General features: G+C 45.3%; 1 long non-coding RNA gene across 1 annotated transcript in view; it reads left to right on the top strand.

Annotated features, from left to right (window-relative positions):
• The window catches only part of LOC139580567 (uncharacterized), a 44,187-nt gene extending 43,138 nt beyond the window's left edge, over positions 1-1,049 (top strand). The window contains exon 5 of the long non-coding RNA XR_011676065.1: positions 377-1,049. This is a non-coding gene — a long non-coding RNA (uncharacterized lncRNA). The remainder of the gene's footprint in view (positions 1-376) is intronic.
• Positions 1,050-15,193: the final 14,144 nt, after the last annotated feature.

Genomic DNA, 15,193 nt, shown 5'->3' with positions numbered 1-15,193 from the left:
TGTTAGCTGTTTGAACGGACAGTTTGGTGCTTTCAATATGTGAATTCCTCTCACAAAAACAAGTGATGAAGTCAATCGCTCCTCTACTTTGAGCCAGGAGAGATTGACATGCATGTTATTGATATTAGCCCCAATACTGTATTTTCTATGGCATATCTGGAAACACTTAATTCCACATTTTTGACACCACAATGCCTATATAGTAATGATTTGTATCTAATCTACTAACTGAGCTGAGGGATTGGTTATTTGTGAGGAGAGGGGTGTTTCTAATCTGAGCCGCATACAATGTGGTGCGGTGTTCCTAATCTGGGACACTTACAGTGTGGTGGGTTCTCCTGCCACCCCTTGTAACTCTTTGCTTCTGTCAAAACAGACATTCTCAAATTGAATTAAGGTCCTGTTCTGTGCTGCACCCCCTCGGACCCCTTCGAGAGCCCCCCTGAACCCCCTTGGCCCGGTCCTGTTCCCCTCATCCAGCCGCCTCGGACTAATTAAAACCGGTGTGGCCTTGTCTTCGCTGGATTAACCCTAACGAGGATCTACTGACTCCACCAGCATGTGCCTCTTGATGAGAGAGAGAGAGAGAGAGAGAGAGAGAGAGAGAGAGAGAGAGAGAGAGAGAGAGAGAGAGAGAGAGAGAGAGAGAGAGGGAGAGACAGAAAGAGAAATGGGAGGATTTGTCCAGGCAACCTTAGCCTTGAAACCCAACACTTAATTCACTACAGATGATACAGAAAAGGTGGAAGAGAGAGAGAGAAAGAGACAAATATACTTATGTTGATAGTTTAAATCACTAGTGTGTGTAGTGTTTTAAAAACTGTTAGTGAACACATTGAAACGTGGCCTTATTGTGAAGAGAGTCATAAAACGGACCTCTGGTCAGCCCTCTATGAATCCATTTGATTCCATCATACAGAGAGATGAATGTCAATTCTCTTTCTTTCTTTGTGTGTGTGTGTGTGTGTGTGCGTGTGTGCCAGGGGCAGAGAAAATGTAATTCTCTGGCTTTGATAATGCATTAATAATAAAATGCAATGTTAAAACAATTCTCCAAGTGTGAGTCTCATTAATCATAATGGTTGACAACTGTTCTGGAGAGCGTCTGCATAAGGACTGTAATGTGTAATAGGGTTTGGTTGTCCGTAGCTGAAGTCATGGTGTTTGAGAATCAGACTTTTTCCCAGAGGTTGTAAAGTTAATCAATGCAACAATATCTTTTCTAGTATCAACAGAATTATTTGTAGAAAATTATGTAGCATATTTTGATATGAACACAAGGTTCCATTATTACAAATCAATGGCTACTCTTATTATATCATAGCTCTTAGCTAATATAAAAATATAATTATATATGTGATAAGAAATGTATTTTTGATAAACACATTTCTACACAGATCACCAAGAGAAACACAATATTTTGACCATTACAGTCATCATACAGTCGCTCTTGCATGGGTCTACCTGAGTTTCCCGTGGCCCTAAAATGAATTCTCTGGCTGTCACAGTTTAACGACTTCGTCAATGAAGTGTTCAAGTCCAGATAGTGCACAATGTGTATGGGACAGAGCCTTTGCGGTGACTATTCACTCACTGCTATATGCCTTCTTAACCATAAACCCTGCTAACGACCTATTTGACATCCCGGTGTCATGAAATCTCGGTGTTTTTGCTATATTGGATATGACACTGATGTTTACATGAATTCAATTTCAAAATATATTGTATAACCATAGATGCGTAGGAAAACTAATCTAGCGCACAATAAAATATTCTATTATTTCAAACGAGGTTGTGCACTTGAATTATATTCACTTAGAACAATTCGGCTACCAAATTAATAAAAAACAAACGTCAGTAATACATCAGGGTATAATGGATTAAGAAATTAAAATCAATACTTTATTTTGCTAAATGTTTAGATTAACCTTTTAAATGGAAAAAAGTGTGATATTAATTCGAAACGAAGGAAGAAAGATGCATGCATATGTTGATCTAAACGTGTTGAACAATGTATTTTTATCACGATAATAAAATTCACAGTTTTAAGGTTATGTCTTCCCAGAGAAGCAGAAACATCTGAATATGACAGCAACAATTACACAACCATAACAATTATATAACTAGAGTATAATGACATTAATTACATTAGTATTGTTATTATTATTATTATTATCTTTCCTACAATAATAATACTTATTATTAGCATTATCTTTCGTATAATAATAATAGTAATGATTATTATTATTTACTACTACTACTACTACTACTACTACTAATAATAATAATAATAATAATTATTAATATTCTGGAACGAGATGGGAATTACTGTAGCAGGCCAAGTACTGATCTTTAAAGTGGTTGTGACTTGTGAGCATGATATATTGGCCTAAATGTGTCACTACTGTATGTCAATGCTACTGTTTCTAATAGTGTGAATATGTTTAGCAGTACATGTTCCTGACTGTCTCAGTGTTGGTCATTAGGTTTGATTGGTGTGTGCCATGTCTCTCAGGGTTACCCCAGAGGAGCATAATTGTTTGTTGTGATATTGTAATGAAGCCCTCAGCTTCTCTTCAAGGTAATTACCCACTCTGCCTGCCTCTCTGCTTTGGTTAATCAGGCCTCCTGCTCAGTGCTCACTCAAGTCATCATAAAAGACACCAGGGGCGCAACTTTGGATTTAGAAGTGGGGGGGACATTATATATATATTTTTTATCCAGTCAGAAAAACACTCCAAACAGCCTTCCCCTACCCGTCCACTCGGAGGCGTCCTCATGGTCCTAAAGCACACCATTGTCTCGTTTTGCATCACATTCCAATGATAAAACTGGTGGGGGACAAAAATACAACTTTGGAATGTGTGTGGGGGGGGGGGACATGTTCCAAGTGAAATGTGCATCTCTGAAAGGCACACTGAGCCTTCCTCTCTCATGTATCCATTCTATCCTAGTGTCAGTTGGCAGACCGCTGGGTTGTAGGGGCTTCTGCCACCATGGCCAGCAATACACACACTCCCCTGTGGTACTATAAAGAAGAATTTGACCCTGTCCATTTGACCCTGTCCAGCAGTGGGATGGAATCCATAGTGGGGATCATATAGATGGACACCCACTCTGCTGAGGAAGCTGCTTCCTGTCCACCCTGGGGCAAGCATTCCAAGCATGTGGCGGATTCCCCTCTACATGGTAAATAATGGAGGCGTTATACAGTACGACATGCCAAGGTTCAAGCTGTGCTCCTGTGCCACACATCTAGTTGGCCTTCTCTCCCACCCTGTGGCAACAGGAGATTACCATTTTGTCAGTGAACTACCAATCTCATTATTTTGCACTCAATGATGCCAATGATAAGCTGTAACTAACCAAACAAATTCATGCATATTATGGATTGTTGACTCCAGGTCCATATTCAACTTTTGGGATATTCACAAGAGGTAGAGTTATAATTTGGGCCGATAATCTCTTGTATATTTTACTAATGTAGGTATTTAAATAAAATGTGACCTCTTTACTAATATGAAAAATTAGCCTGTGATAAATAGTTTGTTTTACACATTTGTGTGTCTGTGGTTGTGTATTTTTTTATATAACCTATATAAGAATACCTAATAAAATGAAATGAATTAATTACTTTCAGGGGATAAGAAATCTTGCCTAGGAGCAAACACCACCCACCGCGGGTGATGTGGCTGAGGGTCAGCAGGTAGTCCCTGGCCAGCGGATGGAGCAGGACCACTAGCATGAAGAGGAACAGGCCCAGGGAGGTGCAGAGGAACAGGACATAGCCCACGTCCAGCCTCTGAGTATCTATTCAAGTTTTGGATAACATTTTTGTTCTTGCATGTTAGCTCTGCCCCCCCAAGGTGATATAAGGTGACCTAGACATGTCTCTGTCCTTGGACCCAGGGGACCAGCCAGGAGTTGTCACAGCTGCAGTGAAGGTAAAATAGCTGGGACCCCAGGCTGCAGGGGCTCAGGGAAGCTCTCTATCACACTAAACTCTTCTAGAGATTCCACCATTAGCTGCCTGAGGGAGAGAAGGTCTCTGCTCAGCTCCTCCTCCAGAGCTAGGATTCTGCAGGAGATCAGATTCTCCAGACAGATCAGGTTGTGGAACATGGTGGCCAGCCCTGGTTGCATAATGAAGTCCACTCCCTTCAGCTTCAGAAACCTCAGCTGCACAAGCATGTTCAGGTCAGACATGTCCACAGACTCTGCTGAGACATGTGACTGGAAGTCAAAGTACTCCAGGGAGGTGAGGTACCTTCCGGCAATGTGATGCCCACATAGAAGTTGATCCATTTTGGCCGTGAGGCTGACGACAGACTGGAAGAATGGCCTCCAGCAGTCCTGGAAGGATATAGTTTGACCATGGAGCTGAAGGGCGAGGCCTGGTTTTAGGGTGCTGTCGCTGCCAATGATGATGGTAAGGGGGTATCTGTAACGACTTTCCTCTTCTTCTGACGAGGAGTAAGAGATATCGGACCAATGTGCAGCGTGGTAAGTGTCCATTTTAATATAATAAAACTGAACACTACAAAAATACAAAATAACAAAGTGAATGAACAAACGAAAATCGAAACAGTCCCGTATGGTGCAAACACAGACACAGGAAACAAACACCCACAAAACACAAAGGAAAACAGGCTACCTAAATATGGCTCCCAATCAGAGACAACGACTGACACCTGCCTCTGATTGGGAGCCACATTTAGGTAGCCTGTTTTCCTTTGTGTTTTGTGGGTGGTATTTTCGTTTGTTCATTCACTTTGTTATTTTGTATTTTTGTAGTGTTCAGTTTTATTATATTAAAATGGACACTTACCACGCTGCACATTGGTCTGATATCTCTTACTCCTCGTCAGAAGAAGAGGAAAGTCGTTACAGAACTACCCACCAACCAAGGACCAAGCAGCGTGGTAAACGGCAGCAGCGAGTTCTGGACTCCTGGACATGGGAGGAGATTCTGGACGGAAAGGGACCCTGGGCACAGGCTGGGGAATATCGCCGCCCCAAGGCAGAGCTGGAGGCAGCGAAAGCTGAGTTGCGTTGGTATGAGGAGGCAGCACGGCAGCGCGGCTGGGACGAGAGGCAGCCCCAAACATTTCTTGGGGGGGCACACGGGGAGTGTGGTTAAGTCAGGTAGGAGACCTGAGCCAACTCCCCGTGCTTTCCGTGGAGAGAGGTGGTCCGGGCAGCCACCGCGTTATGCGGAGAAGCGCACGATGTCCCCAGTGCGCACGCATAGCCCAGTGTGCTACATTGCCGCTCCTCGTCTCGGCCGGGCTAGAGTGGGCATCGAGCCAGGTGCGATGAAGCCTGCTCAGCGCATCTGGTCTCCAGTGCGTCTCCTCGGTCCGTGTTATATGGCACCAGCCCTACGCACTGTGTCTCCCGTGGGTATGCATAGCCCAGTGCGTCCTGTGCCTGCGCCCCGCAAGTGCCGGTCTAAAATCAACATCCAGCCAGGACGGGTCGTTCAGGCCCTTAGTTCGAGACCTCCAGTGCGCCTCCACGGACCGGTCTATCCTGTGCCTCCTCCAAGGACCAGGCCTCCAGTAGATCTCTCCAGCCTGGTGAGTACTGTGCCTGTTCTAAGAACCAAGTCTCCTGTGTGTTCCTCCAGTCCGCATGCTCCAGAGCCTCCCTCCAGTCCGGACCCTCCAGAGCCGCCCGTCTGTCCTGAGCCGCCTGAGCCGCCCGTCTGTCCTGAGCCGCCTGAGCCGCCCGTCTGTCCTGAGCCGCCTGAGCCGTCCGTCTGTGCTGAGCCGCCTGAGCCGCCCGCCTGTCCTGAGCCGCCTGAGCCGCCCGTCTGTCCTGAGCCACCTGAGCCGCCCGTCTGTCCTGAGCCGCCCGTCTGTCCTGAGCCACCTGAGCCGCCCGTCAGTCAGGAGCCACCTGAGCCGCCCGTCTGTCCTGAGCCGCCTGAGCCGCCCGTCTGTCCTGAGCCACCTGAGCCGCCCGTCAGTCAGGAGCCGCCTGAGCCGCCCGTCAGTCAGGAGCCGCCTGAGCCGCCCGTCAGTCAGGAGCCGCCTGAGCCGCCCGTCAGTCAGGAGCCGCCTGAGCCGCCCTCCAGTCCGGATCTGCCAGAGTCTCCCTCAAGTCCGGATCTGCCAGAGTCTCCCTCCAGTCCGGATCTGCCAGAGTCTCCCTCCAGTCCGGATCTACCAGAGTCTCCCTCCAGTCCAGAGGCGCCCGTCAGTCCAGAGGCGCCCGTCAATCCAGAGGCGCCCATCAGTCCAGAGGCGCACTCTACTAGGGTCTCCAATCCGGGGTCGGTGGCGAGGGTCGCCGCTCCTAAGGTGTCACAGAAGTGGGCCGAGACTATGGTGGAGTGGGGTCCTCGTCCCGCTCCAGAGCTGCCACCGCGGTAAATGCCCACCCAGACCCCCCCCTATAGGTTCAGGTTTTGCGGCCGGAGTCCGCACCTTTGGGGGGGGGGATACTGTCACGTTCTGACCTTAGTTCCTTTTTTATGTCTTTATTTTAGTGTGGTCAGAGCGTGAGTTGGGGTGGGCATTCTATGTTGTTTTTCTATGTTTTGTTCTGTTGTTCTATTTCTATGTGTTTGGCATAGAAATAGTATGGTTGGTTCGCAATCAGAGGCAGGTGTCAGTCGTTGTCTCTGATTGGGAGCCATATTTAGGTAGCCTGTTTTCCTTTGTGTTTTGTGGGTGGTTGTTTCCTGTGTCTGTATTTGCACCATACGGGACTGTTTAGATTTTCGCTTGTTCATTCACTTTGTTATTTTGTATTTTTTGTAGTGTTCAGTTTTATAAATTAAAATGTACACTTACCACGCTGCACATTGATCTGATATCTCTTACTCCTCGTCAGAAGAAGAGGAAAGTCGTTACAGTATCTAATGGAGGAAATGTTCAAATGGGTCAGCCCTTGAGGGAAGGCACCAAATATAAATGTCAAATTAACGCTGCTCTCGACCTCACTGGGAGGAGGGAGAAAGTGTCATAAATGTACGCTCTTCAGCGAAGTGAGGTGGATGAATGCAGATGTGGTGATATGTACAAGGGGGTTCTCTTGTAACATTAGGGTCTCTAAGCTGTCCAGGCCAAGGAAACTATTGTCTGTAATGTAAGAGATCATGTTTAATGTTAGGTCTAAGAATCTCAATTTACCCAGTCCCTTAAATGTTAAGTCTACAATAGTGGTTAAGCCATTGTTTCCTAAGTCTAACCACTCCAGATTTCTCAAGCAACTGAAATGCTCTGAGGTGATGTTTGGGATGAGACAGGCAAGCAAGGACAATCTCTTCAGCCATGGGACAGGACTGCTCTGATTGTCACAAAGTAAAATTAAGTGAGGGATAAGTTTGAAAGAACTGTCACATCAGTGAGATTCTTCAAATAATGGATCTACTGTAGCCCTACTTGATGCTGTCACTATCTCTAGCAAAAATGGTGAGCTCCTTTATCCCCTGACAGTTTCTCACTGCAAACAGTGAGTAGTTGCCAAGTTTATGGTTCCTTAAATCAAGTTTTGTTATTGAGAGTTTGTGTACTGTCGCACAAACAGAACCAAAGGAAAAGCTTTTCTCATCGAAAAGATCGCAATCTACTGATACCAGACTGCAGAAGCTGTGTCTGTCAGTCATCAATGTCAGGCAAAATCAGAGCTGTGATGTTTTCAAAGTATCTGAATGCACCTTTTACTATACGACACGCTCATGAAAAAGTCCACTTCTTGCAGACGATAGAAATAAGGAAATTCAAGAACAGCTCTGGTGTCTCAAAATGACTATTTCCTCTGAGTGAAAGGCTTGTTAATGACCAGGAGCGCAACGTTCACTGGGGATGGGGGGGACATGTCACAGGACAGTCACAGGACAGATAGAAGGTCCTGACATGGGAGAGCCCCTTGAAGGTCCCAGGGAGAATCCTGGGCAGACAGCCCCCTTTGTAAAGGCTGTCGACGGCATGGAATCGAGAGAGAGCGCCAGCCTGCAGCATGGATCCACTTCTACATTTGAGAGAGAGGGTTTGGTAGTGAGACAGGACGATGAACAGGTTGAGTTTGAGGTCACATACATCCCAGCAAGCGGCACTGAAGTTGATGTAAGATTAGGCCATTTTAATAGATGTCCAATACTGATTGTCTTCTCATAAAGGATGCATTTGTTACTCAACCAACCCCAGGAACCCAAAATCCAAACCGCACAAAATCCCAAACAGAGCAAAGACCAACCTCAGTAGTAGAGACACTTGCAGATTATGTTATGGTTGCTTTGTTTGTCCAAGGGAATTGACTTCAGTTTCTGTTTCTTATTCAGTTTAGCTTCATTTTATCCAGTGAAGGTCAGTTTATTCAATGACTGCAATAGCTCATTGACAAGCAGAATGCTTTATCCAATGGCATGAGACCCTGATGGGATTTCTTGTCTATAAATTGAAGATCTGGAGTTCTTCCACTGCTTTGTATGTTTTCTGTGTTCTATCTCCTCTTAGTCTTTTATATATGGCTTTTTCTATCTTTTCAGTCTCTTTCTGATCTTTTTTTAAAATATTGTTTGGACAGAGAGAGAGAGGCTGTGAGGCACAAATAAGGTTATTATTGCTCACCACTGTCTAACATTCCTTTCAACAGAGCACAGTCTGAGGACACCCTTGACTAACACTAACTTTTTTAGGCCCAAAACAATAGGTAGCTGTAGGCCCAGAACTATAGGTAGCTGTAGGCCCAGAACTATAGGTAACTATAAGCCCAGAACTATAGGTAGCTGTAGGCCCAGAACTATAGGTAGCTGTAGGCCCAGAACTATAGGTAGCTGTAGGCCCAGAACTATAGGTAGGTGTAGGCCCAGAACTATAGGTAGCTGTAGGCCCAGAACTATAGGTAACTGTAGGCCCAGAACTATAGGTAACTATAGGCCCAGAACTATAGGTAGCTGTAGGCCCAAAACAATAGGTAGCTGTAGGCCCAGAACTATAGGTAACTGTAGGCCCAGAACTATAGGTAACTATAGGCCCAGAACTATAGGTAACTATAGGCCCAGAACTATAGGTACCTATAGGCCCAGAACAATTGGTAGCTGTAGGCCCAGAACTATACGTAACTATAGGCCCAGAACTATAGGTAACTATAGGCCCAGAACAATTGGTAACTAAATCAAATCAAATCAAAGTTTATTTGTCACGTGCGCCGAATACAACAGGTGTAGACCTTACAGTGAAATGCTTACTTACAGGCTCTAACCAATAGTGCAAAAAAAAGGTATGTGTGTGTGTGTGTGTGTGTGTGTGTGTGTGTGTGTGTGTGTGTGTGTGTGTGTGTGTGTGTGTGTGTGTGTGTGTGTGTGTGTAGGTAAGTAAAGAAATAAAACAACAGTAAAAATACATTTGAAAATAAGAGTAGCAAGGCTATATACAGACACCGGTTAGTCAGGCTTATTGAGGTAGTATGTACATGTAGGTATGGTTAAAGTGACTATGCATATATGATGAACAGAGAGTAGCAGTAGCGTAAAAGGAGGGGTTGGCGGGAGGTGGGACACAATGCAGATAGCCCAGTTAGCCAATGTGCGGGAGCACTGGTTAGTCAGGCTTAATGAGGTAACATGTACATGGATGTATGGTTAAAGTGACTATGCATATAAGATAAACAGAGAGTAGCAGCAGTGTAAAAGAAGGGTTGGGAGGGGCACACAATGTAAATAGTCCGGGTAACCATTGGTTACCTGTTCAGAAGTCTTATGGCTTGGGGGTAAAAACTGTTGAGAAGCCTTTTTGTCCTAGACTTGGCACTCCGGTACCGCTTGCCATGCGGTAGTAGAGAGAACAGTCTATGACTGGGGTGGCTGGGGTCTTTGACAATTTTTAGGGCCTTCCTTTGACACCGCCTGGTGTAGAGGTCCTGGATGGCAGGCAGCTTTGCCCCAGTGATGTATTGGGCCGTACGCACTACCCTCTGAAGTGCCTTGCGGTCAGAGGCCGAGCAATTGCCGTACCAGGCAATGATGCAACCGGTCAGGATACTCTCGATGTTGCAGCTGTAGAACCTTTTGAGGATCTCAGGACCCATGCCAAATCTTTTTAGTTTCCTGAGGGGGAATAGGCTTTGTCGTGCCCTCTTCACGACTGTCTTGGTGTGTTTGGACCATTCTAGTTTGTTGTTGATGTGGACACCAAGGAATTTGAAGGTCTCAACCTGCTCCACTACAGCCCTGTCGATGAGAATGGGGACGTGCTCGGTGCTCCTTTTCCTGTAGTCCACAATCATCTCCTTAGTCTTGGTTACGTTGAGGGATAGCTTGTTATTCTGGCACCACCCGGCCAGGTCTCTGACCTCCTCCCTATAGGCTGTCTCGTCGTTGTCGGTGATCAGGCCTACCACTGTTGTGTCGTCTGCAAACTTAATGATGGTGTTGGACTCGTGCCTGGCCATGCAGTCGTGGGTGAACAGGAAGTACAGGAGGGGACTGAGCACGCACCCCTAGGGAGCTCCAGTGTTGAGGATCAGTGTAGCAGATGTGTTGCTACCTACCCTCACCACCTGGTGGCGACCCGTCAGGAAGTCCAGGATCCAGTTGCAGAGGGAGGTGTTTAGTCCCAGGTTCCTTAGCTTAGTGATGAGCTTTGAGGGTACTATGGTGTTGAACGCTGAGCTGTAGTCAATTAATAGCATTCTCACATAGGTGTTCCTTTTGTCCAGGTGGGAAAGGGCAGTGTGGAGTGCAATAGAGATTGCATCATCTGTGGATCTGTTTGGGCGGTATGCAAATTGGAGTGGGTCTAGGGTTTCTGGGATAATGGTGTTGATGTGAGCCATTACCAGCCTTTCAAAGCACTTCATGGCTACAGGCGTGAGTGCTACGGGTCTGTAGTCATTTAGGCAGGTTGCCTTTGTGGTCTTGGGCACAGGGACTATGGTGGTCTGCTTGAAGCATGTTGGTATTACAGACTCAATCAGGGACATGTTGAAAATGTCAGTGAAGACACCTGCCAGTTGGTCAGCACATGCCCGGAGCACACGTCCTGGTAATCCGTCTGGCCCCGCAGCCTTGTGTATGTTGACCTGTTTAAACGTCTTACTCACGTCGGCTACGGAGAGTGTGATCACACAGTCGTCCAGAACAGCTGATGCTCTCATGCATGCCTCAGTGTTGCTTGCCTCGAAGCGAGCATAGAAGTGATTTAGCTCGTCTGGTAGGCTCGTGTCACTGGGCAGCTCGCGGCTGTGCTTCCCTTTGAAGTCTGTAATAATTTGCAAGCCCTGCCACATCCGACGAGAGTCGTAGCCGGTGTAGTATGATTCAATCTTAGCCCTGTATTGACGCTTTGCCTGTTTGATGGTTCGTCGCAGGGCATAGCAGAATTTCTTGTAAGCTTCCGCGTTAGAGTCCCGCACCTTGAAAGCGGCAGCTCTACCCTTTAGCTCAGTACGAATGTTGCCTGTAATCCATGGCTTCTGGTTGGGGTATGTACGTACAGTCACTGTGGGGACAACGTCCTCCGGCCACTAGGAGCGCCGCCTCTGGGTGAGTGGTTTCCTGTTTGTTTATTTCCTTATACAGCTGACTGAGTGCGGTCTTAGTGCCCGCATCTGATTGTGGTGGTAAATAAACAGCCACAAAAAGTATAGCTGAGAACTCTCTAGGCAAGTAGTGGCCTGCAATTTATCACAATATACTCTACTTCAGGCGAGCAAAATCTAGAGACTTCCTTAGATTTCGTGCACCAGCTGTTGTTTACAAATATGCACAGACTGCCCCCCTCGTCTTACCGGAGTGTGCTGTTCTATCTTGCCGGTGCAGCGTGTATCCCGCTAGCTGAATATTCATGTCGTCATTCAGCCACGATTCCGTGAAACATAGGATATTACAGTTTTTGATGTCCCGTTGGTAGGATATTCGTGATCGTACCTCGTCTAGTTTATTGTCCAGTGATTGCATGTTGGCGAGTAATATTGACGCTAACGACAGCTTTTCTACTCGCCTTCTGCGGATCCAGACAAGGCATCCGGCTCTACTTCCTCTGCGTCGCTTCCTTATGCAAATAATTGGGATGTCTGGAACTTTTTAAGAGGAACTTTTTAGCTCGTCTGGTAGGCTCGTGTCACTGGGCAGCTCACGGCTGTGCTTCCCTTTGAAGTCTGTAATAATTTGCAAGCCCTGCAACATCCGACGAGCGTCGGAGCCGGTGTAGTATGATTCAATCTTAGCCCTGTATTGACGCTTTGCCTGTTTGATGGTTCGTTGCAGGGCATAGCGGGATTTCTTGTAAGCTTCCAGGTTAGAGTCCCGCACCTTGAAAGCGGCAGCTTTAGCCTTTAGCTCAGTGCGGATGCTGCCTGTAATCCATGTCTTCTAGTTGGGGTATGTACGTACGGTCACTGTGGGGACAACGTCCTCAATGCACTTATTGATAAAGCCAGTGACTGATGTGGTGTATTCCTCAATGTCATCAGAAGAATCCCGGAACATGTTCCAGTCTGTGATAGCAAAACAGTCCTGTAGTTTAGCATCTGCTTCATCTGACCATTTTTTTATTGACCGAGTCATTGGTGCTTCCTGCTTTAATTTTTGCTTGTAAGCAGGAATCAGGAGGATAGAGTTGTGGTCGGATTTACCAAATGGAGGGCGAGGGAGAGCTTTGTACGCGTCTCTGTGTGTGGAGTACGGGTGATCTAGAATTTTTCCCCCTCCCCTCTGGTTGCACATTTAACATGTTGATAGAGATTTGGTAGAACTGATTTAAGTTTCCCTGCATTAAAGTCTCCGGCCACTAAGAGCGCCGCCTCTGGGTGAGTGGTTTCCTGTTTGTTTATTTCCTTATACAGCTGACTGAGTGCGGTCTTAGTGCCCGCATCTGATTGTGGTGGTAAATTAACAGCTACAAAAAGTATAGCTGAGAACTCTCTAGGCAAGTAGTGGCCTGCAATTTATCACAATATACTCTACTTCAGGCGAGCAAAATCTAGAGACTTCCTTAGATTTCGTGCAAAATCTTTGTCTAATCCGAGGTGAGTGATCGCTGTCCTGATATCCAGAAGCTCTTTTCTGCCGTAAGATACGGTTGCAGAAACATTATGTACAAAATCATTTACAAAGATCGCAAAAACCCCCACATAATAGCACAATTGGTTAGGAGACTGTAAAACGGCCATCTCCTCCGGCGCCATTTTTCCCAGAACTATAGGTAGCTGTAGGCCCAGAACTATAGGTAGCTGTAGGCCCAGAACTATAGGTACCTAAAGGCCCAGAACTATAGGTAACTATAGGCCCAGAACTATAAGTAACTATAGACCCAGAACTATAGGTAACTATAGGCCCAGAACTATAAGTAACTGTAGGCCCAGAACTATAGGTAGCTGTAGGCCCAGAACTATAGGTAACTATAGGCCCAGAACTATAGGTAACTATAGGCCCAGAACTATAGGTAGCTGTAGGCCCAGAACTATAGATAGCTGTAGGCCCAGAACTATAGGTAATTATAGGCCCAGAATTATAGGTAGCTGTAGGCCCAGAACTATAGGTAGCTGTAGGCCCAGAACTATAGGTAACTATAGGCCCAGAACTATAGGTAACTATAGGCCCAGAACTATTGGTAACTATAGGCCCAGAACTATTGGTAGCTGTAGACCCAGAACTATAGGTAACTATAGGCCTAGAACTATAGGTAACTATAGGCCTAGAAATATAGGTAACTATAGGCCCAGAACTACCATGTAATACCTTTTCAGTAAAGACACACATTAACAGAGAGGTTCTACAGATTTTTGTTTACCGTAAGGTTTAAGACAATAATTGTATCCATAGCTTAATTTTCCCATTCCATCCATATCCATATAATGTCAAAACAAATCTTTCCCAACTGCATAACGTACAGTATGATTGCCTGCATATTTGGTGAGCTTCAAACACAAACTTTTAAAGAAAAATGACATGAAAATAAAACAAACTAACATTGTATGGTGTTAATTAGGCCTAGGTGTGCAGCACTCTTGTGCAGCATGTGTTTTGCATGTGTATGATGATGATGACTATGATGATGATGATGATTGGTTAATTGCAGGCAGGTTGTGATTGTAGTAAAATAACTTGTGCTGTGTGAGTGTCCATATTTCACAAGCTGGATTGAGAGGGGAATGGACAAGGGTGCCGGTGAGAGGCGTGTAATATGTTTAACTACGGTAAAGTAGTGTTTTGAGAATTGGTAATTGCTTACATCCCTCTCTGGCAACGGGGACACTGTCCAGAACTCAAGGTACACACACACACGCAAACGCACACACACGTATGTGTTCTTGTGTAGCGTGTTTCAGGGCCTTTATGGCATAGAGCCAAAGCGTCACTCTGAAATGTCGAGGCATTGACTAACTGGCAAAAACAGTAGAAGAGAGGTTTTTCTGTTGCAGAGATAAATGCATTCAACACCATAGTAAAATCACCCAGTCCTCTGTTTTGGACTCTGGATTATGCTCATAATTGAATATTCCACCTCTGAGTGGAGAGTGAGACAGTCAGACATAACCACAATATCACTTTTTGCATAAGAGGAACTTTTCAAACTCATAATATTTACTTTGATAATGTTTTGACGACGTGGCAAGTCAGAACTGTGAACCTCTCTCCAACATAGTAACGACAGAGTGGATAAGGTTTCTTTTACCTTCTTACTTTTGCAAATTTTCTTTGAATAAATAAGACAGCCTTTCAGGTCTTTCTATCTGAGCCATACCTTATGTGTGTCATAGGTTTGTTTACCATAACATGCTCACTTCTTAGAATCGTTTTTTGTTTCAAGGAAATGGACACAAAAATATACAGAATTCTGTGTAATTATATGCGAAAGTTTATTTAAGTTTGAAGGAAAAATGAAGAGAAAAAAACTAGACAAGGGTCTATACGTGTTCACAAGGAGTGAGTGCCTGATGTTGTCTAGGGCAATCTAGCAGGCTGAATGGTTTGAATTTACTGCTCTACGACAGTAAAATTGTCCTAATCACTAGGTAAACAGATACTTCCCCTCCTATCAGAGCGCACCGGCAAATGGGGGAAAAAACTTTCTCTGTTAATTGTTGTTTTCCTACTTATTCTGATTTAAAAACACCAGCATAATTATTTGTAAGTACCACTTTGATTTTGTGAATTTGTTTGAAAGAGACTTAAGGTGTTTCACTGAATTATTCACTTAGGTTTGGTTGTGAAGTTTGCTTGCAGCATTTGAAGTCAAAT

Source organism: Salvelinus alpinus, chromosome 7 (genome assembly GCF_045679555.1).
Source record: "Salvelinus alpinus chromosome 7, SLU_Salpinus.1, whole genome shotgun sequence".
Taxonomy (NCBI): Eukaryota; Metazoa; Chordata; class Actinopteri; order Salmoniformes; family Salmonidae; genus Salvelinus; species Salvelinus alpinus.
Note: the sequence above shows the minus strand (reverse complement) of the source record. Positions and strands in the feature narration are given on the sequence as shown.